Raw genomic sequence first — 27,561 nt, forward strand, 5'->3', positions numbered from 1 at the left:
ACTGGAGACTGACCAGCTGCTTGGAAAAGGATGGAAATAAAGCAAGGCTAAACACTGCCCCAGGTTGATTTACCCTTACCTTGGGAGACAGCCAAAAAGCTAATAAATATGTTTTTTTAAAGCAGCATATTAGGAATTCCCCAGTTTGTAAACAGGGACACAGTTCTTCTCTTTTCCCTTCTTTCTCTAAATGGAAATAATTCTATAATGAAACAAATTCTTTAGGAGTTAAAGCCTTGTGGAAGATCATCTACTCTCACCATGGAAAACTCTAGTGTGTTAATTCATTCCCAAAACACTCAGCCATCTTACCTACTACACATACACACACACATACACACACACACACACGCATACACACACCTATAGAGACTTCTATATATGATACCCTCATTGATATATATCTCCAGATAATTGTTAACTCAGCTATGTGTCCAACTGGGTAAGCTCATTGGCTGAAATATGTATAGGATACTTTGTTTTTACTGCAAACTAGTTTTGTAGTTTTGTAGGTACACCAACCCTTTAAGATTCATTTCAGAAAATAAAGAAACAGACACTTAAAAATCTCCATCCTCAGAGACAAGCAGTCAAGTTTATAAACACACCCATTTATTTACTCTAGCAGACAGAATCGTGGCATATAATGATTACATTTTGATCCACAGAAAACTCTTGGGAGATGTGAACGTCTGGCTCTACCCCTAGCTAGCAGTGCTATTTGGGGAAGCAACTTAATCTCTCTGAACATCATTTCCTTGTCTATAGAAGAATGAAATTTGTATGACTGTTTTTGTAAAGTTCTAAGATCCTATCATTTTGGAGATTCTTATGTTCAGTTAGCCTTTGTTCAGTGTCTGATATGTGCTAGGCACTATTCTATGTGCTATGGACGCCTTATAGTGTAGTAAAGAACAGTGGGGAGGATTTCAAGTCAACTCAAAGGAGAAGATGAGTAAAATACCTAGGAAGAAATTTAACCAAGGAGATGTGCAATATGAAAACTATAGGCCGGGCGCGGTGGCTCAAGCCTGTAAGCCCAGCACTTTGGGAGGCCGAGACGGGCGGATCACGAGGTCAGGAGATCGAGACCATCCTGGCTAACACAGTGAAACCCCGTCTCTACTAAAAATACAAAAAAACTAGCCGGGCGAGGTGGCGGGCACCTGTAGTCCCAGCTACTCCGGAGGCTGAGGCAGGAGAATGGCTTAAACCCGGGAGGCGGAGCTTGCGGTGAGCTGAGATCCAGCCACTGCACTCCAGCCCGGGCGACAGAGCAAGACTCTGTTTCAAAAAAGAAAACAAAAGAAAACTATAGTTAATAACAATGTTTTGTTTACTTGAAAATCACAAAGAGTAGATTTTAAGATTTCTTGTTACAAAAAAATTATAAATAGGTGAGGTAATACATATGTTAATTAGCTAGGTTTAGTCATTCCACAAGGTACACATATTTCAAAATATCATGTTGTACACTGTAAATATATACGATTTTTATTTGTCGATTAAAAATAAGACAAAAAGTGCTATAAAGCAAAACAAAACAAAAATTTAATCAAGGAGGTAAAAGACTTGTATGTTGAAAACTACAAAACATCACTGAAAGAAATTAAAGAAGACCTAAATGAATGGAAAGGTATCCCATATTCCTGGGTAGGCCAACTTAACACTGTTAAGATGCCAATACTACCAAAGCAATCTACAGATCCAGCACAATCTCTGTAAAAATTTCAACAGTTGCCTTTGCAGATATGGAAAAGCAGATACATATGGAATTGCAAGGAACCCTCGATAGGCAAAACAATCTTGAAAATAAATAACAAAGTCAGGGGCTCACACTCCTGATTTCAAAAGTTACTATAGAGCTACAGTAATCAAAACAGTGTGGTACTGGCATAAAGAAAGACATACATACACCAATGGACTAGAATTTACGGTCCAAGTATAAACCTATATTTCCGTGGCCAAATGATTTTTGACAAGGGTGCCAAGTCCAGTCAATGGAAAAGAGCAGTCTTTTCAGCAAATTATGTTGGGACAGTTGGATTTTCACGTGTAAAAGAATGAAGCTTGAACCCAACCTCACATCGTGTAAAAACATTAACTCGAATTGTATCAATGATCTAAAAAATAAGGACTGAAACCACGAAAGTCTTAGAAGACAACATGGGGATAAATCTTCATGACTTTTGATTTGGATATAACACTGAATGTATGAGCGACAAAAGAAAAAATAGATAAGTTGGACAAAACTAAAATGTTTCTTGTATTAAAGGATGATATGAAGAAAGTAAAAAGACAACTTACAGAATTAGAGAAAATGTTTGTAAATAAAAATATCTGAAAATGGGTAAATATCCAGCATATATAAAGAACTTAATAACAAAAAGACAAGCCACCCAATTTTAAAATGGGCAAAGGATTTGAATAGACATTTCTCCAAAGAAAATATAAAAATAGCCAATAAGCACATAAAAATGTTCTATAACAATAATCCTTAGGGAAATGTGAATCCAAATCACAATGAGATACCTGTTTGAACTTACTAGAGTAGCTATAATAAAATAAAAAGAAAATAAAAGAAGTATTGTGAGAATGTGGAGAAACCGGAACCCTCATACATTACTAATGGCAATGTAAAATGGTGCAACCACTGTTGAAACAGTGTTGTGGTTCCTTAAAAAGCTAAGCCTAGAATTACTCCCTTTCCCAGCAATTCCATTCTTAGGTATATACCCGAAAGAATTAAAAACAGGGATTGAACAGATACTTGAATGCCAATGTTCATAGCAGCATTATTTACAATAGCCAAAAGATGGAAACAACCCAACTGTCTGTGACCAGATGAATGAAAAAATCGAATGTGATATATATACACAGTGGAACGTTATTCAGCCAAAGAAATGAAGTTATGTACATGCTATGACATGAATGAACCTTGAAAATATTATGCAAAATGAAATAAACCATAAACAAGAGGATAAATATTGCATGATTCCACTTATATGATATATCTAGAATGGGTGAATTCATAGAGACAGAGAGTGGATTAGATTAGAGGTTATCAGGGACTTGGGGGAGAGAAGGAGAGGGAGTTATTGCTTAATGGTTTCAGAATTTCTGTTTGGATGGGGAACAGTTATTGTTTGTCCAACACTGTGAATGTAATTAATGCTACTAAGTCATACACTTAAAATTTGTTAAAATAGCCATGCATGGTGGTTCATGCCTGTACTCCCAGCACTTGGGAAGCTGAGGCAGGAGGATCAGTTTAGCCCAGGAGTTCAAGACCAGCCTGGGCAACATAGTAATACCTTGTCTCTAAATAAATAAATAAATAAATAAATAAAATAAAAAATAAAAAATTAAAGAAAAGAAAAAATTGGTTAAAATGGCAAACTTCATGTTATACATATTTTGCCACAATAAAATTGTTCAGAAAGAAAAAAAGAGTAATATTAATAAAGTGGAACGATTTGGAAGCATACAGTCAAACTTTGTAGGAAGCGATCAGCAGAACCTTGAGACACACATCCAGGTCTACACATATGCAGACTCACACACGAACACCACCCAGGTCCCTAAAGCAGAGATACCCAGATCAGCACACCTCTTGCCATGTTCATCCCTACATACAAGCAATCTGCAGTGTGTTTATAAAATGACTGAGTTAAAGCACCATCAGGATTCAACTGTCCACACAGTAGAGGTGCACACACTTACACATTCCGCAATGTAACAGTATAGCCACACAGGTTAACTGAAGAACCTGCTCACCTGTAGAAAAGCCTGTTCCAGATGCAACAATGCCTGCATGCTCGAGGGACATTCCATAGATAAGCATCATGCACATCATGCATCATGCTTATCTGTGGGGTAACAGTTAAGAGTTCAAAAGTATGGAAATGGGTTCACTGATTGGCAGGTGGGAGAATCAGGGTAGTGAGCCAAAAGATATGTGCTGGAGGCAGAATTGTATGAAAGGGTGGGATTGGAAGATGGCTGAGGGCTAGTGAGAACATGAGTGGGTGTATAAGAAAACATCAGACAGCTTATTTGTCAAATAGATTCAAAACAAAATAAGTTTGAGTTCCTAAGTTTTACTCTTTTCTCTTGTCCATGACTGTTTGATCTCTGGCTATCAGAGAGCAAATTGTACACTCAGGTACCTTTATACTTGTGTTAGCCCCTCCCACTGATCCCTACATGGTTGTAGGGTCATTCTCAGGTGAGATCAGCAAGCTGCTTTCTCTCTCTGCTTTCTGCTAGTTACAGCAAACCTGCCCCACACATCTATTTTCAGCCATGGAAAAGCACCGTGTCCTCTGGGCAGCCAGCCCCAGGCAGTGGTTGAGGATGAAAGTCCCAGAATAACCAAGGTCTTTTACTGATGGTTGATGATGGAACTGAGGAAGTGAAACGCTGGGAATGGTGAATCAGGAGCAGAGGATGAGCACTTAGAGTTGGCACTCAAGGGTAGTAGCCAATGATGAGGAGACATAGTCTCAGAAAGGAGAATAACATTGAGGACTGAGCTCGAGGCTATCCCCAGAAGACACCTTTAGTTGATCCCAGCATCCTTCATGGTGGCAAAGGCATCTTAGCAAGACAGTAGCTTATAGAAACATACAGCCAGAGCCTACCAGGGAAATGAAGGAGGCAATGGGTCCACCACTAGTCTCTTTCCTAGACCTTTCACCCCAACACTAGCACTTTAATTCCCCTCCCCTCAGGGACTAATTCTCTCCTACCCACTGTAAAAATTCTGAGTGAGTCAGGTGTAGTCGCCAGCACCTATAGTCCCAGCTACTTGGGAAGCTGAGGTGGGAGGATTCCTTGAGCCCAGGGGTTTGAGGCCATCCTGGGTAACACAGAGGGCTCATTTCTAAAAAAATAAAAAAATCTTAAGTGATTATGAGAGTTAACGTCTTATCTTCCTTAATATCTTATCTTAAAAAAAAAATTCTCAACTTACTGCTAATCAATAAAATCAACAACAGATGCATATGATTATCAGCATTTCCTGTTTTTCATCCTGTTTGAAAAACCAAAAGGCAACCTAGGCAAGTATAGGGTGTTGAAATGGTGCAAACAAATGGATATTTTAGTATGTTCTGTTTTGTCTTAGTTTTATAATAATTTTCTGAGGAGTATACTGATGTAATACAAGTTGATTTTTAAATAGAGAACCAAGATTGGCTTTGATTTTTCATTGTAGATAATGTCTTTCAAAAAGTACACTTCTTTTGCAAGGCATGGTGGCATGCACACTTTAGTCCCAGCTACTTAGGAGGCTGAGGTAGGAGGATCACTTAAACCTGAGAGGTCGAGGCTGCAGTGAGCCATGATTGCCCTGCTGCCCTCCAGCCTGGGTGGCAGAGCAAGATTTTGTCTCTAAATAAATAGTACACTTCTTTGAATTAATTTGTTAATGAATATAATTTTAACGGATGTGAACTTTGTAGCCAGGTGCGGTGGCACACGCCTGTAATCCCAGCACTTTGGGAGGCTGAGGCGGGCAGATCACAAGGTCAGGAGATCGAGACCATCCTGGCTAACATGGTGAAATCCCCTCTCTACTAAAAGTACAAAAAAATTAGCCGGGAGTGGTGGCGGGCGCCTGTAGTCCCAGCTACTTGGGAGGCTGAGGCAGGAAAATGGCTTGAACCCAGGAGGCAGAGCTTGCAGTGAGCCAAGATCGCGCCACTGCACTCTAGCCTGGGTGACAGAGTGAGACTCTGTCTCAAAAAAAAAAAAAAAAAGTAAGAAAGAAACAATGTGTAGGTGACAGAGATGTGTGATTTTGCTGAGTGAAGTCTACAGTTCATAAAATCACTATTAGTACTGAAAGTGATTAAAATTTTGTCCCATCTTTCAGCTATTATAAATCCATATTGCAAGTAATTTGAACTATAAAGAATGTCTATTCTTAGAGGAAATTATCATGTTCTAGCTCTTCACTTACTTTGAGTTTAACTGTGTGGAAAAATTATTCTGTCTTTGAAAATAATTTAATTTTTGTAAGCATGCATGCATGGATAACTCCAAAAAGAATAGTGAACTTAAAAGCTGAAACCTCTTCTTACAGTAATTTGACTTATTCTGGAAGAAATTAAGAAAAATATCATAGGTGCATGCCCGTTTTTAGGTGTAATACTGCAGACTCAAGACAAATATTCTTGACTTGGACCATCTGAGAAAGGATTCTGAGTGACTCTGCATGTGATTTGCATGTAACTCACATGCCTACACAAAGTGTCACAAGCCAGCTGCCTCTGCAGGTTTCCTACTCAGAGAAAAGAAAGCAGACCATTGTCAGAGTGAGGGAGGTGAGGGAATGAACAGCAACTATGCATGGACCCTACAATCTGCTTAAGCCCAGTGCAGAGACAAGGGCCCAGTCAAGAATATGGCACGTAACCCACCCCCACCCACCCCACCCCCCAATCTAGATTCCTCCAGGTGTTCAGGAAAGGTCCCTCTGGAAGAGACGTTTGTTGGCCTTTATCCAAGCCAGTGTGGGTAAGTAGGTGGTATTTTGTTTTGTTTTTTCTTTGAGATGCCTATGAGTTAAAACTGTGTTTTTGTTTTAAATATTAAGGGTTTGGGGTTTTTGCTTTAAAATAAGAAAGATTTCTTTTTTTAGACAACATCACCTGTTTATATGGAAAACACAAGTGAGCAAAAAAGGAAAAAAAGAAACTCACCCAGATTCAGAATGCCCAGAGAAAAATAATCAGGTAAAAAATCATGCACACACACACACACACGCACCACACACACACACACACCCATATATATATATATTGCTGTTCATTCCTCACCTCCCTCCCTCTGACAATGGTTTTCTTTCTTTTCTCTGAGTAGGAAACCTGCAGAGGCAGCTGGCTTGTGATACTTTGTGTAGGCATGTGAGTTACATGCAAATCACATGTAAAATCATCCTTTGAAAAACTGGAATGGGAATATTCCAGACACAGAGATTGTGAACTTGTATGTTCTCTTAATATATAAGGAATATCATTCAATTTCACTAAATAGACATCCATGGTATCATTCATGGCCACATGATATTTATTAAAAGTACCATTATTATTTTCCTTCCAATTGTTGGACATTTATGTCATGGAAGTGTTTCACCACCATAAGCAATGCTATGATAAATCCAAACATCTGTTTCTATTACCTGCTTGTTTCCCCAGGATAAAATTCTGGAAGTAGAATTGGTCACTAGAGTCCTTTAAAGGTTTTTGATTCATATACACAAATTTCCCTTCAGTAAGATTATGTTAGTTTACATGCCAACCAGCTAAGTGTTATTATGTTCATCTTTGTACACTTTCAACAAAGCTGGATATTAACATTTTTAAAAGCTGGTTTTAAAAGAAAATGAAATAAACATGTCAGAAACAATATCTAAGTATAAATGAAGGAAATAAGAACAATGCAATAGAAATAATGTTCTTTTCCTCAGACATATCTAACTGCAGTCAGATTCCTTAGTTCCTCTTCTGAGACTGTCACCAAACCTCTTCCTTTTCTTCCTGTGCACACAGACGACTACAGCTCCCAGGCTCCCTTGAGGTTAAGTGTGATCATGAATTCTGGCCAACAGAATGTGGGTGGAAATGATATATGCTGCATCCAAGCCTGGCCCCTGATCCTTTTCTTCTGTGTCTGTCTGCCTGATATAGAGGAATCAGCAGAGGACTCTAAAGGCCTGGGGATGGCAGAGGAAGGGGGAGCCCATGTCCTGAGTCACCTTATGCAAGGCAGCTCATCAAATAGCCACACTGAACTATTACATGTGCAATTAATAAGTTCTATTGTCTTGTTTTGGTTTTTGATACAGGGTCTCACTCTGTCACCCAGGTTGGAGTGCAGGGGTGTGAACACAGTTTACTGCAACCTTTGTATCCCAGGCTCAAGTGATCCTCTCACCTCAGCCTCCCAAGTAGCTGGGACTGCAGGCCCCTGCACCGAGCTAATTTTTGTATTTTTTGTAGAGAGGGAGTTTCACTATGTTGCCCAGGCTGGTCTCGAATTCCTGAGCTTTCTCAAAGTGCTGGGATTATAGGCATGAGTCACCACACCTGGCTTAAATTCTATTGTCTTAAACCCCTGAGATTATAGACAAACTATAACATTGAGATAAACAAAAGAAAAATTACCCAGAATTCTAAAAACCAGAGACAACTAATTGTTACAGAAATTGGCCTGACAAATCCAGGCATGTTGCTATTTTCAGCCAACTCAAATTGGAATTAATGTTAAAAAAAAAAAAAAAAAAAAAAGGAGGGCCTGGTAATAGGGAGCAGGTGCAGCTGCACAATGGCAGAACCTCCATCATCCTGAGTCCTAGAGCGAGGGCCCCTCCCATCCATGATGAACATGTAGCATGAGCAAGAAACAAACCTTTCTTGTGTTAAGCTACTGTAGATTCAGATTAATTGGGTAACTATAACATAAGTCTATCCTGCTCTGACTAGCACAAGGCTCTCACGTTCTCTGCATCTTATTCATCCTCCACATCAAGAGCCCCAAACCTAGTGAAGGTTCACGGCTGCCATTACTCATCCACATGCCAGTTAAGTAGGATTTGACTTCCTAATTGTGACAGGGAAGGAGAGATAAAGAATCAGAATTTTAGAATAGAGGCGAGAACTTCCTTCTTATGAGTGCAGGAGTGATCTTACTAACGCACAAGAAGCAGATGCAATTGTTTTGGATTTTTTCAAGCCTAAAGTAGTTCCTGAAATAAATTTATATTTCACTTACATTATGTGAAAACTAATAATAGTGCATAGCCATAAAGGTAGTAGCAACAAAGAATGAGCCAGGTCTCTGGCCCACTAGGCAAGTACATTGCGTCACCTTTTCTCCTCCAGTTAATAATGAAAAGTGATGTATGGCAAGGAGTGGAGAGGTTTGCTTACAAAGGAGGAATATGTAAGGAAGCCCTGATTCTTTTCTTTTAGTGTCTAATGGCTTTAAGTGAGTTTTCCTTACATGAGCAAATGATACTTTTCTATCATATCTGAATTTTTGTAATGAGCGTGCATTATTTTTATAATTAGAAAAAATAGTTCTGCTTTGGAAAAAAAATCACCACTGGTAGGTGAAGAATTAATAATTGCATCCTCCATTGACATCTGTGTAATAGCACTTAGCACAAACAATGTCTATTAGCTTCTTTAACTGTTAATTCAAGGGCTGAGATTTCTGAGGACAGGTGCAGGGCTGGAATTCTAGAAACAAACATGGGGAGGAGGCACACCAGAGGGGCTCAGAACAGCATATTGAATGATCCAGTCTGTGCATATTGATCCATCATCTTTTTCTTTCTGGGGTTATTTGCTTTCGTTTCAGGTGATACTCTGTATAGCTTTGTAAGCTCTCAACTTGCACTTAAATTCAAACTTGCCAGGGCCAAGCAATACAGTCATGGAATTGTCAAAAACAATGAGGATCTGGGAATTTCTTGTTAAATGGAGTTTCTATGCATAGACTCCATGTCATCCACATTATTCTCCCAGGTAAAACCAGGCAAGTAATAATATACGCAATTCCCTCTTTTTATATTTTTGTGTTGCCCAATTACTAGATGCTGGTAAGTGTATCAGAAATCACTTGTTATCACTGTAGATAAAATTCTGCTTCTCCTGTTACCCATTTTAGCTCTTTTTTCTTTGGCAAGTTATTGTCATGTCTTGGCCTATAAATAGCTGAAGGTCATTTTCTAGATGAGAAACACAGGCAATTTATCTCAATTTTCTCATTTAAAAAAATTTTGACTGCTAGGAATGGAAGATAGGGTTTCATTTGTGATTATTACCAAATTTCAAATAAGTGGTAAATGAAAATTGCCTGGTATTGTATAAGGAGGGATAATTTAAATTCTTTGCAGGAAGCAATTGGTATTTCAGATAAGTCTGTAGACATTGTTTATCAAAACTACTTTAAAGGGCTCCATAAAGCTCCATGCCTTTAAATTTATTTTACTATTGCAGTCATTTTACTAGCTAGGAACCGCAGCCATCTATCTCTGGCTGTCTCTTTCTGACACCCACAGATGTATACACCCACACACTCACCCATGCAAACCTACACTCTGACTCACGTTCAGAAGGATTGTCAAAAAATCCCCACTCCCTGTCTAACTAAAGAGTTCCTTTCAAACACATGCTACGTATTTGATCTATTTCCATGTATCTGTGAATCAGCTGGTCTTGTCTGATCTACCTAGTAGACTAGAGACTACATGTATGTTTTTTTTCATATGAATTTGGTAAACCTGATACATATTGAAGAGTACTGAGAGCATAAAAGTCAGGGAACATTTACTATAAATGAATCATTGGTTATCCAAATGCTGGCAATTACTTCTGATTTAGACATTATTCTAGAACTGGCAGCACATCCAGGTCTATCATCTCAATTAGCCTGGAGAATGAGAAAGCTTCAATTCATCATCACATGCATCTACCTGGACTGCCACTGAATACTTTCACAAAGTGGGGAAGAAATGTTGGAAGTCATTTTATTAAATGACAGCAGAACATCACTTCCTTTATCTATAACTCTTTTATCCGGTGACATATAATATCTAAAATATAGCTGAGATCCAGATGGAAAGAATAAGAGAGACCTTCAAATAAATGCATGAAAGCTATATTCTTGGTACATTGCTCACAAGAGTGACCCTTTGATATTCACTATATGCCCATTTAATTTTATTTTATGTTCGCTTCTAACAAGTTAGTTTATGTGACTTACCAACCACTTAGCTAATTTGGAGCATTAAATTAAAACAAAAAAATTCTTGCCAGGCACTGAGACTCATGCATATAGTCCCAGCTACTCGAGAAGCTGAGGTAGGAGGATTACTAAACCCAGGAGTTTGAACCTGCAGTGAGCTATGCTCATATCACTGAACCACATACAGCCTGGGTGACAGAGCCAGATCCTGTCTCTAAAACAAAATTTTTCTTAAGGGAGGCTGCTAAACACAGGCCAAATTCTGTCCATGTGGAATGACAGCTGACCATCTCATAGCAAAGCAAACAGCAGAAAATTTATGAGAAGCAAATAAAAAATTTGAGGAGAGTTAGTATAGGAATAAACCATTCCATGTACTCCAGGACGGTTTGAGGCTGCCATTGCTTTATGGCACAGGCAGGAATTGACTTTTATAATGATGATGGTGAATCATCAAATTAAATCCCATTGTGGCTCTGTTTAGAAAGGCAAAAGTGTGCAACCCACTTACTTATATAAAAATGGTTTCAAGTAAACTTTTAAAATAGTAAAAGTAATACATATTGGTTAAATTAAAATGTATTTATACAGAAGAGTATGCAGAAGTTAAAGCTTCTAATCTTTTGCCCCACCCCTTTCTGCCATACTCCACAGAGATTCTTCCACTTTCTATGGTTATTTTATTTTATTATGTTATTTTATTTACATTATTGTGCTTAATAGGCAAAGTTTCAGAAATCTGGGAAATCCAGTTACCCAGAGAACCAATTTTCTCATGATCTTGACTGAAGGAAGCAGGGTTGTATCTGTAACCATGGTCCGCATAGACTCACATGTTTTTACAACAGAAATAGATAACACAAGCCCCAACTATGCAGATCCAAGATGACATTATCTTTCCTTGATACTAGCCCTTTTACTTGCATCTCTTACAGCCATCATCCTAAGTACTTTCCACTGGTTTCTTGTATACAAGATAAAATTCTGAAAGAGTACTGCTTCCTACTTCAATGATGAATTCAATCACAGATACTTACATGGCTCAATGTCCTTTTTAAAATATGCCAACAAACTCCATATCCCCAGTAGAAGTCACAGAAAAGGGACAGAAAGCTTGGTTTAGCAGGAGGGCTTGCCCCTTGGCCTAATTACCTCCCGAATATCTGATGCCTTTTCAAATGTGGACCAGAGAGAGAAACACTAGCTTTCCACCACCTCCATCATCACCTCCTATTTGAAGGCAGCTTCTAACAGGAGCTGACTTACCATAGACCCCAGATCAGTCTGGATAACGGACTCTTTCAAAGGAAAACCTGAGAAGTCTAAGCAAGAACCTGGAATGTGCCAAAAGTATCTGTTAGAATTAAAGCAAACAGCCATTCTATATTTACTTGGAGGATAAAGAAAGTCATTTAAAAAAATAGGCAACATTCTGGTGCAGAATTTAAATATATATTTATATTACTTGAAGTAAAGATTTCCTCATCAAGAAACAAATTTTCATTTTTAATCGCCCTTTTCTTGTGTCCTCTGTACAGATTGCAATTAAGAGGAATATCTACAGAAAACTTAAAATTGTCATAAGTAGCACATGTATTTTTGATGCATTCAAAATAGAGATAGTCCGGGTGCAGTGGCTTACACCTATAATCCCAGCACTTTGGGAGGCTGACTCAGGAGGATTGCTTGAGGCCAGGAATTGGAGGCTGCAGTGAGCTATGATCACACCACTGAACCCAAGCCTGGGCCACAGTGCAAGACCTTGTCTTCAAAAAAGGAAAGAAAAACAGGCCGGGCATGGTGGCTCATGCCTGTAATCCTAGCACTTTGGGAGGCCAAGGCAAGCGGATCACTTGAGGTGAGGAGTTTGAGACCAGGCAGGCCAACATGGCGAAACCCCATCTCTACTAAAAATACAGAAGTTAGCCGGTTATGGTGGCATATGCCTGTAATCCCAGCTACTCGGGAGGCTGAGGCAGGAGAATTGCTTGAACCCGGGAGGCAGAGGTTGCAGTGAGCCAAGACTGCACCACTGCACTCCAGCCTGGGCAACAGAGCGAGACTCTGTCTCAAGAAAACAAACAAAAAATAAAAATAAAAAGGAAAAATAGAGAGAGACTGAAGTTATCAAAATAGAGTGATATCTCAAAATCAGAAGTACTATGAGTCAGGATCAGGCCTAATTATAGCCAATTATAGCAACCCCATTTCTAAAGAGTTTAGAGCCTGGGTCAAACTTCATGATAGCAAAGCAGTGTTTTATTGTAATGGTGTAATTAGGAATGTGTGGCAATATTTTAACCCCTCCTCCCAAGAGTTTCACAATGCTTTTTTAACATATTTATAAATATTTGCTTTTGTGCCATTTTAGGGGAGCTTTCCATACAAATATTTGGCTTTTGATGAGTCATCCCCACTCTGATTCATACCCATAAGCTTCCTGCTTTGTTATCAGTGAATATTGGGCTCAGTAACTGCCTTACTTTTATAATTGACTTGAATGAAGAAGGAAAGGGTGGTAGAGGTAGAAAGACATATTCAGGTAAATATAAAACACCCTGGTTTCCTTACAAGAGATTGACAAATATGGCCCAATACCCTATCATTTAAAGTAAATGCCAGAATTGTGATGGATTTGTGTTTGGCTTTAAAAAAAAAAAAAAAAACACTTGGATAGTTCTACCTGATGTTACATTTTCCTTTCCCTTCCCTTCCCTTCCCTTCCCTTCCCTTCCCTTCCCTTCCCTTCCCTTTCCCTTTCCCTTTCCCTTTCCCTTTCCCTTTCCCTTTCCCTTTCCCTTTCCCTTTCCCTTTCCTTTTTTTTTTTTTTTGAGACAGAGTCTCCCTCTGTCACCCAGGCTGGAGTGCAGTGGCATGACCTCAGCTTGCTGCAAACTTTGCCTCCCAGATTCAAGCAATTATCTCTCAAATTGATCAGAAGCTGAGCAATTCTGCCTCAACTTCCTGAATAGCTGGGATTACAGGTGTGTGCCACCACACCCAGCTAATTTTTGTATTTTTAGTAGAGAGGGGGTTTCACCATGTTGGCCAGGCTGGTCTTGAACTCCCGACCTCAGGTGATCCGCCCGCCTCGGCCTCCCAAAGTGTTGGGATTACAGGCATGAGCCACTGCACCCAGCCTGGTGTTCCATTTTTCTAATCACCAAGTGTGTTTACTAGCTAAGGGCATCCCAGAAATTACATTACCAACATACAATTTTACTTGTGCTGTTATAATTTAGTTATTAAATCCTAAAATTATCAACTGAAAGTTACTGGAAAAATAAATGCTTCTCTTTCTTTTCTCCATATTGAAAGTAAAGAGAATGAGGGTCCTTAGCTAAGATTTTAATTAAATCTTTTCTGAGCCAGAATTGCAAAGCTTTTGTTTGTATAAATAAGGACTCAACAGTTACAAAGCGTATGAACTAACAATGAGTCTATCTTAGTCCATTTGGATTGCTATAAAGGAGTACCTGAGGCTGGGTAATTTATAAGGAAAAGATGTTTATTTGACACATGATTCTGCAGGATGTACAAGAAGCATGACACCAGCATCTGCTTCTGGTGAAAACTTCAAGTGGCTTTGACTCCTGGTGGAAGAAGGGGATTCTAGCTTGTGCAGAGCTCACATGGTCAGAGAAGGAAGAGGGGTTTGGGGAGGTGCAAGGCTCTTTGAATAGAGTGAGAACTCACTTATTACCAAGAGAAGGCACCAAGCCATTCATGAGGGATCCAACCCTGTGACCCAAACCTCTCCCATAGGCCCCCTTCCAACACTGGGGATCAAATTTCAACGTGATGCTTAGGGGTAGAAACATCCAAACCACAGAAGAGAAATACAGAGTTCTGTATTTCTATTCCCAAAGGACAAAAAAATTTGGGAGGTGAATGGGTCTATATGTGTGTTGGGGGGAAGAAGTTAATATGAAGAAAAGAAACTAAAATGCTTTACATAGTAATGAGAATTACAGATTTAAAAATCTGTAATTTTTCCCTAAAAAGGGAAAGAAGTACCATGCAAATTATGAGGTAAGTAGACTATATGATTTATTTATTTTTATTGAGTTAGAGCAAGAATTGCAAACTGAAGGTCCTGACACCTTCAATTGCACTCTATGGACCCAGTCATACTTTATTTGCATGTTATATATTAAATGCTTCGGCATGATCTTTGCTCCCCCTTACATCCTCAAAACACTCTTTTTCCATTTCTCTTAACATATATGTTCCTCTTTGTCTATATTTTATTTTTCCAACTTTGAAAAGGACTTAGATATAAAAATGGTATCACTTTCTTCTTAACTGCAAGAAAAATGGTCTCACCCATACATTGATGAATGACAGCTGTCATTCAGCCTCAGTGTGAAGGAGACAATAATGAATGGTTAGGACTGTAATAAATGGAAAGCACATGCCCATCCAAGAATGAGCACTCACTTCTAGGAACTAGTAAAACTGGTAATAGCCAGATCTTTCTATTTTTTCACAAGAAGCCTGAAAGTATTTAAATATTTTATGACTAATTCAAATACTTTAAAAATAAGCAAGTTGATTCTAGGAGGCCAAACTAGTTGCTATCTATGATTTAAACCATAGTGTCTTTCAGAATTAATGTATGTCCTTGGCAGGTGTGTGTGTGTGTGTATGTGTCTGTGTGTGATCCCAAAACACCAATAATTACCAGTGAAAAATGTGGGAGATTAAATATGTGTACTTTAACCCACATTGGGGGAAGAGAGAGATATAAAAGGTGCTGAGAACCTTGAAGTGGTGCCCCTCCTGGTCTGCCTTCTACCTCTTCAACACACTTGCTGGTGCACCATGAAAGACTTAAGTGCAATGGCAATCTGTGATCCTTTGTGGAAACCTTTCCCTAATTTGCCCCAGAATGAATATTTCACACTTGGATTCACATTTGCTGAGGGAGGCGGAAAAATCTGAGGGACAATTAGAACAATAATAACAACATTCATATTATTATTCAATGACAGCAACATTCATATTCATTCTTTCATTCAGCAAATATTTATTGCACACCTGCTATGTGCTCGAACTATAAAATGGCAATGATGTGTTAGGTAATTTGTAATCATGGGGAAAAAAATCAGTTAAGAAAAGACAAAACTGCCCTCCTTTATAGAGAATATTCATTGAGGAGACAAATAATAAATAAAATGAATAGTGTAACATAGGTTAGATAATGACAAGTGCTATGGAGAAAAATAAAGTAGGAAAGGGTCATTTCTCTGGTTTCCTGATGTGTAATTGGAATAGCAATCCTTGGTAGCTGGCAGAACCTCTGCAGTGATTCCTTGTACTGTGGGGTAAAAGCTATGTTAGTAGGGGAGACTAAGAGAAATATCTGAAACAAAATTCACTTTCTTACTAAGATAGTAAATAAGAAAGTGATATTGCATCCTGGGAAGAATGGCAGAAATTAGTGCTTCTCTTTAAGACCTAAAGGATGCAGGGTGATGGCCCTCACTCATCCTCATTTAATTCACCTGTCAGGCCCTTGCAAAAATTGGTCTGATCCTGGCAGATAATAAACTCAACCAAATAGTTGCCCCAATTGCTTTTGTTATGCAAGATATATCTTTGCTAGAACAAACTGATTAACCTGGCCTCAAGTACCTTGCATTCACTGGCAAATGTATTAATTTCTTTTCCTGTAAAGAAAGAGAAACAAAAGCACAGGAATGACACAGACTTTTACAGCGTTGAGCAGGCTAATTCTTGTGCCTTCTGTCACAATATAACCCAAAGGGACTTGGACTGTCTGGACACTCTGCACATCAACACCATAATCCACTATACTGATGATACCATGTGTGATGGTTTTCAAATATGCACACAAATTTCTGATTCTTCTTTCTTCAAGAGGTGGAGCTTAATTCCCCTTCTGTTGAGGGTGGGTTGGGCATAGTGACTTGCTTCTAATTAATAAAATATTGCAGAAGTGATGATGTGGTTTTTCTAGGACACTGCAACTTCCTTTCCTTGCTCTCTCTTGAATCACATGCTCTGAAAGAAATCACGTATTATATGATGAGGACATTCAAGCAACCCTAGGGAGAGATTCATGCAGAAAAGAACTAACGCCTCCTGCCAAAAGCGATTTGAGTCAGCCCTCTTGGAAGTAGACCCTTTAGCCCTAGTAAAGCCTTCAGATGACTGCAGTCCTGGGCAGCATCTTGACTGCAAACTCACGAGAGACCCTGAGCCAGGATCACCCAGTTAAGCCACTCTTAAACTGCTGTCCTATACTGTGAGATAATAAATGTTTACTGTTCTCAGCTGAAAGGTGACAGAGTGGGAGTCATGTCACCATCTTTGGCTGGACATGGAGGAATTACAGTGAGTGACCTTCAAGACAACCCCTTAGTGCTTCTTCAGTACCCAGTAAATGAGGGTTATCATACAACTATGATTATAGAGCAATAGAGCTGGCTTGTTCATGAGACACTTCTGAACAGTCGTAAACAAAAGCATGCATGCATAAGCCCAAGATATGCCATTAACAACGTTGGAACCAGATCTCAGTTTTCTCACTTTCTTTTTTTTTTTTTTTTTGAGACGGAGTCTCGCTGTGTCGCCCAGGCTGGAGTGCAGTGGCGCGATCTCGGCTCACTGCAAGCTCCGCCTCCCAGGTTCACGCCATTCTCCCGCCTCAGCCTTGGAGTAGCTGGGACTACAGGCGCCCGCCACCACGCCCGGCTAGTTTTTTGTATTTTTAGTAGAGACGGGGTTTCACCATGTTAGCCAGGATGGTCTCGATCTCCTGACCTCGTGATCCACCTGCCTCGGCCTCCCAAAGTGCTGGGATTACAGGCTTGAGCCACCGCGCCCGGCCATAGTTTTCTCACTTTCTTATCCATTCTCCTCTTCTTTGGTTTCTTTTTATTTTGTCTTTTTCCATCATTGAATGATGGTGAAGTTAATAACGGAAAAGAGGGAGGGAAGAAGAGAAGAAAGGAAGTTGAATATATGAAGGACCAAAGAGAATATTACCTTCTTCTTTCTCGGGTGTGCTTCTACATAAAACCTGACATCCAGATAAACCAAGGTGTCATTTGGTTCCCTAATGGAGATTTCCAAGAGTTTTCTATAAGACAGATTCCTATTAAAGTCTCAGAACATGTCCTGTGCAAGATCATCTCTGGAGAGCATACATGCTGGGTAACTCTTTTCCCTCTGCCTTCCCTAAATTTGGTCTGGAACACTGTTTTGGAGTCCACACATATCCTTCAACCCAACACAATCTCAACACAAGAAGAGATCAGGGTAAATGGGGATCAGGAAGGAATATGTATCCTTCTTCCAGTCATGAATGAACTTAGATATCAGGGGGTACAAATTTCTGAGTGTTATTTCTCCATGGCTTCCCCTGATGTGGCCTAAGTGGGTTAGGAGGCATTTCTCCCAGCCCTTATCGCCCAAGTCTTTCTATTCTGGCCCCTCAAATAGAGACTTGGTACTGTATCACTTTTGTTTTGGCTGCCCTGCCTGACCCACCTCTCCTCTTACTAACAGAAAATAGTTGCTGCTCCACTCCTGTGCCAAAATCTGCTCTACGGGATTCTATCCTAGTCAGAAGGCTGTACTCTGAATGTTGATATTAGCTACACCACCAAGGTTTCCCACTATACAAACTGGATCCTCAAAGTTACCCACACCAAATGAACTCTCTATTCTTTCTCCCAGTAGCCTGAAAACTGGGTTTACCAGCCTTGGCCATTTCTTTCTTTCTAACCTCAAAACAGGATGGGAACAGAATCTTTGGCTGTGAGAATGGGCTCAACAAAATAAAGATGACAGAAGAGTCTGACTTCAAAGACAGAGCAATAGAAATTACCAATATGAACAATGGAGAGAAAAGAGATTTTAAAAAAATGAGCAAATCCCCAAGGACCTGAGAGACAATAACTGTGTTAGGTTTTCTAAACTTACAAGTGTTTTATTTATATATGGTAACAATTGTGCATTATTTGTGTCAGTTATTTTTTGTGTATATTTAAGGTATACAACATGATGTCTCAAGATACTTACATGTAGTGAAATGGTTACTACAGTCAACACAGTTATTGTCTCAGGTTATTGTCTTCAGAAGGAGAGTAAAAAGAATGCTGGGTAGAAGAAATAATTGAAGAAATAATGGCCCAACCTTCTCAAATTTGGTGAAAGACATAAACTTACAGATTCAAGAAAGTGAGTGTTCCTCAAGCAGAATAAACTTTAAAGAATCCACACTCAAACGCATCATGATCAAACTTCTGAAAACTAACAACAACAAAGAAAAACTTTTAAAATCAGCAAGAGAGAAACCACACATTATCAACTGATGAAAAATGATTTAAGTGACAGCAGATTTATAATCAGAAATGTGAAGGACAAAAGGAAGAGGCAAAACATTTTGAAAGCCCTAAAAGGAAAGAACTGTCAACCCAGAATTCTACATCCAGTAAAAATATCTTTCAAGAATGAATATGAAGGAAAACTAAGAATAAAGATACCTTCTATTTCTTTGTTAAAATTTTCTACTTTTTCATTTGATGTAAGAGTGTTTATAAGTGCTTATTGGAGCATTTTTATGATAGTTGGTTTACAATCCTTGTCTGAGAGTAGCTATGTGAGATGACATATATACTAAATGGTGACTGTAGTAACCATTTCACTACATGTAAGTATGTCAAAACATCATGTTGTACACCTTAAACATATACAAAAAATAGCTCTGACACAAAAAATGCATAGTTGTTACCATGTATAAATAAAAATACTTGTAAATTTAGAAAATAAAATCACTGTCTGATAATTATCTAAATAAATTCCATCTGTGTCATCTTGGTGTTGGCATCTATTGATCATTTTTCATTTGACTTGAGGTTTTCCTGATATGGTGAGCAATTTTTGACTGTATCTTGGACTTCTGGGTATTATAAGACTCTAGCTCCTATTTGGATCTCGTATTTTATAAAGTAGTTAACTCTGTTCAGAATGCACATCCTAGCTGACTTTTGTGGGTTGTGATTCAAATGTTAATTTAGTTTATAAAACTTCTTCTACAGTGTCATTCTGTAGGGGTTTATAGTAGACAAAATAATTCCCCTCAGCCTAGAGTTGTATACATCTTAATCTCTAGAACCTAAGGATCTGTTACCTTGCTGGTAAAAGGGACTTTGCACATGTGATTAAGATAAGAATCTTCATATGGGAAGGGTATTCAGGTGGGCCCAATGCGATCACAAGTGTCATTATAAGAGAAAGGTAAGACAGTCAATAGAAAAGGTGAGATGTAATTACAGAAGTAGCAGTTGGAATGATGTACTTTGAAGATAGAGGAAGGGGCCATGGGCCAAGGAGTACAGGCAGACTCTGGAAGCTGGAACAGGCAAGAAAATGGATCATCCCTTCAAGCCTCCAGAAAAAATGCAGCTCTGTGTGCACCTTGATTTTAGCCCCATAAGACCCATTTTGAATTTTGGATCTCCAGAACTGTACAACAGTAAATTTTTGTTCTTTTAAGCCACTAACTTTTTGGTAATTTGTTACAATAGCAACAGAAAATTAACAGAGGAGTGAAAGCCAGAGCCCACCAACCAACTCTACTACAATAATACTAGTGGAATGAGGGAGGGGCATGCCTTTTTTCACAGTGTTTGCCTCAAAAGCAGGCAAATTACCTTCCAAATTCCCTCATATTGTTGGCAGAATTCATTTCCTTTCAGTTAACAGACTGAAATCCCCATTATGGAATCCCCAAATGGACCCTTCTATCTTAGCTCAAGAAAACCTTCTTCATGTCTAATCTCTCTCGTTTTGAATCTCCCGACTTCCCCTTCTGCAAGTAGCCAGAGAAAACAGCTTTTAAAGGGCTCATGCGATTAGACCAGGACCACCTGGATAATCTTCCTATCTTAAGGTCAACTATACCATATAGTGTAACCTAATCACAGGAATAAACTCCACCAAATTCACGATTCCAGGTCGAGGCATGTACATCAGTGATGGGAAATCTTAGGAGACATCTTAGACTTTTGCTTACCATATATAGTTAAAAGATTTCTGTCTTGTTGGGCTGTACCTTTCCTAGTATTCTGGCTAGAAAGAGGGATTTAAGGGGGATGGGGGAAGGGCTTTTTTTGTCTGTGCCCATTGTTGTTTCCAGTTTGCAGGCATCTCTTACACACAGGCCTGAATATCTAGGAGGTGAGAAAAAAACCAAGAAACTCACCGTCAGGTCCCAGTTCTGGTGTTGTATACATATATATATATGTGTATATTCTGGTATTTTATATATATATATATTCTGGTATTATATATATATATATATAATATACATATATATAGTATATAAAATATAGGGACTCTTCAAGTCCCTAGTTACCTGGTGTGAAATAATAAGAAATAAATATATAAATAAATAATAATAAATATATATACACACACATATATATACATATATACACACACACACACACACACACATATATATTATATACATACTCTCTACCCCTGGTTTCTGATACTGAATTCCTTTTCTTCTGAGATGGAGTCTCGCTCTGTCACCCAGGCCGGAGTGCAGTGGCACGATCTCAGCTCACTGTAAGCTTCACCTCCTGGGTTCACGTCATTCTCCTGCCTCAGCCTCCCGAGTAGCTGGGACTACAGGCACCCGCCACCATGCCCGGCTACTTTTTTTGTATTTTTAGTAGACACGGGGTTTCACCTTGTTAGCCAGATGGTCTCGATTTCCTGAACTCGTGATCCGCCCACCTTGGCCTCCCAAAGTGCTGGGATTACAGGCGTGACCACCACACCCGGCCCAGTTTTCTGTTCTTATGTTAGCTTGCTGAGAATGATGCTTTCCAGCTTCATCCATGTCCCTGCAAAGGACATGAACTCATCTCTTTTTTATGGCTGCATAGTATTCCATGGTGTATATGTGCCACATTTTCTTTATCCAGTCTGGGCATTTCTTTATCCAGATGGGCATTTGGGTTGATTCCAAGTCTTTGCTATTGTAAATAGTGCTGCAAAAAACATACATGTGCAAGTGTGTTTGTAATAGAATGATTTATAGTCCTTTGGGTATATACCCAGTAACGGGATTGTTGGGTAACATGGTATTTCTGGTTCTAGATCCTTGAGGAATCACCACACTGTCTTCCACAATGGTTGAACTAATTTACACTCCCACCAACAGTGTAAAAGCATTCCTATTTCTCCACATCCTCTTCAGCATCTGTTGTTTCCTGACTTTATTTATTTTTTTTTTTGAGATGGAGTCTGGCTCTGTCGCCCGGGCTGGAGTGCAATGGCCGGTTCTCAGCTCACTGCAAGCTCTGCCTCCCGGGTTTATGCCATTCTCCTGCCTCAGCCTCCCCAGTAGCTGGGACTACAGGCGCCCGCCACCTCGCCCGGCTAGTTTTTTGTATTTTTTAGTAGAGACGGGGTTTCACCATGTTAGCCAGGATGGTCTCGATCTCCTGACCTCGTGATCCGCCCGTCTCGGCCTCCCAAAGTGCTGGGATTACAGGCTTGAGCCACCGCGCCCGGCCTGTTTCCTGACTTTTTAATGATCACCATTCTAACTGGCATGAGATGGTATCTCATTGTGGTTTTGATTTGCATTTCTCTAATGATCAGTGATGATGAGCTTTTTTTCATATGTTTGTTGGCTGCATAAAAGTCTTCTTTTGAGAAGTGTCTGTCCATATCCTTTGCCCACTTTTTGATGGGGTTGTTCGTATTTTTTTTCTTGTAAATTTTTTTTAAGTCCCTTGTAGATTCTGGATATTAGCCCTTAGTCAGATGGATAGATTGCCAAAATTTTCTCTCATTCTGTAGGTTACTTGTTCACTCTGATGATAGTTTCTTTTGCTCTGCAGAAGCTCTTTAGTTTAATTAGATCCCATTTGTCAATTTTGATTTTTGTTGCCATTGCGTTTGCTGTTTTAGTCACGAAGTCTTTGCCCATGCCTATGCCCTGAATGGTATTACCTAGGTTTTCTTCTAGGATTTTTACAGTTTTACATCTTACGTTTAAGTCTTTAATCCATCTTGAGTTAATTTTTGTATAGGATTTAAGGAAGGGGCCCAGTTTCAGTTTTCTGCATATGGCTAGCCAGTTTTCCGCATATGGCTAGCCAGTTTTCCCAACACCATTTATTAAGCAGGGAATCCTTTCCCCATTGCTTATTTTTGTCAGGTTTGTCAAAGATCGGATGGTTGTAGATGTGTGGCTTTGTTTCTGCGGCCTTTGTTCTGTTCCATTGGTCTATATATCTGTTTTGGTACCAGTACCATGCTATTTTGGTTAGTGCAGCCTTATAGTATAGGTTGAAGTCAAGTAGCATGATACCTCCAGCTTCATTCTTTTTGCTTAGGAGTGTCTTGGCTAACGGGCTATTTTTTGGTTCCATATGAAATTTAAAGCATTTTTTTCTAATTCTGTGAAGAAAGTCAATGGTAGCTTGATGGGGATAGCAATGAATCTATAAATTACCTTGGGCAGTATGGCCATTTTCATGATATTGATTCTTCCTATCCATGAGCATGGAATGTTTTCCATTTGTTTGTGTCCTCTCTTATTTCCTTGAGCAGTGGTTTGTAGTTCTCCTTGAAGAGGTTCTTCACATCCCTTGTAAGTTGTACTCCTAGGTATTTTATTCTCTTTGTAGCAATTGTGAATGGAGTTCACTCATGATTTGGCTCTCTGTTTGTCTATTATTGGTGTATAGGAATGCTTGTGATTTTTGCACATTGATTTTGTATCCAGAGACTTTTCTGAAGTTGCTTATCAACTTAAGGAGATTCTGGGCTGAGATGATGGGGTTTTCTAAGTATACAATCATGTCATCTGCAAACAGAGACAATTTGACTTTCTTCCTATTTGAATACCCTTTCTTTCTCTTGCCTGATTGCCCTGGCCAGAACTTTCAATATTATGTTGAATAGGAGTGGTGAGAGAGGGCATCCTCAGGCCGGGTGCGGTGGCTCAAGCCTGTAATCCCAGCACTTTGGGAGGCCGAGACAGGCGGATCACGAGGTCAGGAGATCGAGACCATCCTGGCTAACACGGTGAAACCCCGTCTCTACTAAAAAATACAAAAAACTAGCCGGGCAAGGTGGCGGGCACCTGTAGTCCCAGCTACTCGGGAGGCTGAGGCAAGAGAATGGCGTAAACCCAGGAGGCGGAGCTTGCAGTGAGCTGAGATCCGGCCACTGCACTCCAGCCTGGGCGACAGAGCAAGACTCCGTCTCAAAAAAAAAAAAAAAAGAGAGAGGGCATCCTTGTCTTGCACCGGTTTTCAAAGGGAATACTTCCAGCTTTTGTCCATTCAGTATGATATTGGCTTTGGGTTTGTCATAATTAGGTCTTATTATTTTGAGATATGTTCCATCAATACCTAGTTTATTGAGAGTTTTTAGCATGAAGGGGTGTTGAATTTCATCAAAGGCCTTTTCTGCATCTATTGAGATAATCATTTGGTTTTTTTGTCATTGGTTCTGTTTATATGATGAATTATGTTTATTGATTTGCGTATATTGAACCAACCTTGCATCCCAGGGATGAAGATGACTTGATCGTGGTGGATAAGGTTTTTGATGTGCTGCTGGATTCTGTTTGCCAGTATTTTATTGAGGATTTTTGCAGCAATGTTCATCAGGGATATTGGCCTGAAATTTTCTTTTTTTGTTGTCTTACACTGAATTCTTAAAACCTTTATTATTTCCTAAGCAACAGAGGTGGTAGAAGCATATTTTGTTTTATTGTTTTGTCTTTAACCCCGATTCCTGATACAGAGCTCCCAAACCCCTTGGAATTTCCTGGTGATAGGAACATCTTTTGTTGTAATGAGGCAACTTGATGTTGCCAGAGAAGCCTTGCCATGGCTTGAAACTTCCCAGCCTCACTCTCCATCATGCTCTATATAATGAAGCCACCATAACAATACCTGAATTATGGGGCTTACAGAGATTCTGGGTTGGTGAGCACATCCACATAAGGGGAGGGTGGCACAGCCTAATTCCACAGGGACAGAAGCTCCTGCTCTTCTGTCCTTACCCTAGGTACCTCTTCATCTGGCTGCTCATCTGTGTCCACTGTAATATCCTTTATAATAAACTGGTAAACATAAATAAGTGTTTCGCTGAGTTCTGTGAGCCATTTTACCAAATGACTGAACCCAAGGAGGCTGTTGCAAGAGCCTGATTTATAGCTGGTTGGTCAGAAGTACAGGTCATAACCTGGACTTGTAACTGGTGTCTGAAGTGGGGGCCGTCTTGTGGGAACTGAGCCCTTACCCTGTGGGGTCTGCACTAACTCCAGGTAGTAGTGTCAGATTAAATTCAGTTATAAGATACCCAGAGGTGCCAGAGAATTGGTTGGTGTGAGAAAAAAGCACTACGCATTTTGGTAACCAGAAGTGTTGAGAGTATAGAGAAAAACAGTTCATACTCAATACAATTTCTTTTATCCACCTTTCAGGATCTTCTGGTAAGTGAGTTATGTATTTTGTCAAGGGCAGTTGTTGATTTAACAGGAAAATTAAAATGGGATGAATTTGCTCCATCTTATTTGGTACTGGACCCTGCCCTATACTTTAAAATGAGGTATTAGAAAGATGAATGGAAAGATTAAGGTTAAGAGGAAAGACCAGTGAGCTAGAAGTCAGGAGACCTGGGTTCCGGTTCTGATTCTATAATTAACTAGTACAGTGGTTTTCATATTTGTATGCATGAGCCCCAAAAGCATGTGGTATTAAATATTAGAACTTCTATTTGTAATGACTTTGGCTTATCCTTTTAAAATTTCAGTTTCGGTGTATGTTTTATAATGCACACATTTAAAAATTTTAGTTTTAGCGTATGTTTTATACATATTATAAAATATATGTAACAGAATATATTTTATAACAACATATATAATACCTCATATGTATGCTAGTGCACACATATATATTAATAAATAAATACACATATATTGGTGATGCATGCTCAGAAATGTTTAGGAATTAGTGACAATATCAGATATCTAAAATTGAACTGCCCCAGATTTTCTGGGACTCTAACTGCCTTAAACATGTCATATCTGAATTGGGACAACTCCCTTCAACATAGAACAGATTGTAAGTATATTTATCAATTAAGATCCTTTTATATGTCTTTGGTTGACAATATAATTCTTAGCTCAAATAAAGCTTCCTATATTCTTTAGCACTTTTATATGAAGAGATGTTTGAATGAGGGTGAATCATTCCCAGAGGAGTAACATTGAGAATGAAATCAAATAAATAAAATTTAAGTTCATGGTTCTGACATCATAAAATTAGGTGGGCCGAGATTAAGGAAATAGGTGCTTTCTAGAATGTATGTAAGATCCTTCTTAGTCAATCCACTAGTCATCCAGTCTCATTAATCTTCTGTCTTTAGCCTTAACATGAAGGGGCTCATTTACATACAACACTTAAATATAATTCAGGGTCACTTCCATGTTGGTTTTTTACTGACAATGATGCAGAGAAAATGAGGCAAAGTTTTCTCCACGGTTCCAATGTCTCTGACCTTCACATGGCTGCATGTGACAGAGACCGCTAATTGATCCCCTACCTCCAATCTCCTAATGTTTCTTTTTTTAGTGGACCTTTCCAGTCTCCTAATCTTTCTTTTGTTAGTGGAATTTTATCTTGCATGTGACTGCCTTGTTAGAGGCATTCCTTGTAGCTTTTTGTAGCCGGTTGACCAAGTTTTCCCCAAGGGGATATAAATAGAAGAGAGTGTGTAACATCACATTCTTAAGAGAAAGCTGCTTGCCCTGCATATCTTCCTGCTTCCTTTGGGCTGGAATGCAATTGTGATGGTGGTCAGCAAGCTCCGATCATGCCCATGAGGAAAAAAAGGAGAAGCTGGAATAAAAAGACTAAAGGAAGCTGTGTGATCTACAGAAGCACAGTGCCTTCCTAACAAGCACTGCCCAGAAGCTCCAGACTGCTTCATGAAAGAGAAAGAAACACGTACCTTGTTTAAGCCATTACTATATATTTTGAAGTCTTTTTGTTGCAACAGCTTACTTATAACCTAACTAATATATCTAACACCTGTTTGTTCATCATGCATTAACTTCCTACTGTGTGTTAGATACTGTTCAGATACTGTTCTCAATTCTAGAGATTAAAAAAATAATAAATTAGACATAGACATACTTCCTATTCTGAAGAATTCCCAACCTTCAGGAAAGGAAAATTTGACTGGAAGGGAAATGGGAAGATAATTGACATTTATTAAACACCTATGTGTTCACACACTGTCTTAGTCTGTTTGGACTACTATAAGAAAATATCATAGACTGGGTGGCTTATTAACAACAGAAATTTGCTTCTCATAATTCTAGAGACTGGGAAATCCAAGATCAAGGGGCTGGCAAATTTGGTGTTTCTGATGAGGGTTCACTTTCTGGTTCACAGACGACTGTCATTTTACTGTGTCTTCACATGGCAGAAGGAACTAAGGGGTATCTGGTGTCTCTTTATTTTTATTTTTTATTTTTTGTGATTAAGTGTTGTGTTGCCCAGGCTGGAGTGCAGTAGTGCAATCTCAGCTCACTGCAACCTCCACCTCCTGGGTTCAAGCAATTCTCATGCCTCAACCTCCTAAATACCTGGGACCACAGGTGTGCACCACCACACATGGCTAATTTTTTGTATTTTCATTAGAGAAAGGGTTACGCTATGTTGGCCAGGCTGGCCTTGAACTCCTTGCCTTCCACAGTGCTGGGATTGCAGTGTGAGCCACCTT

Source organism: Rhinopithecus roxellana, chromosome 14 (genome assembly GCF_007565055.1).
Source record: "Rhinopithecus roxellana isolate Shanxi Qingling chromosome 14, ASM756505v1, whole genome shotgun sequence".
In the NCBI taxonomy this organism is placed as follows: Eukaryota; Metazoa; Chordata; class Mammalia; order Primates; family Cercopithecidae; genus Rhinopithecus; species Rhinopithecus roxellana.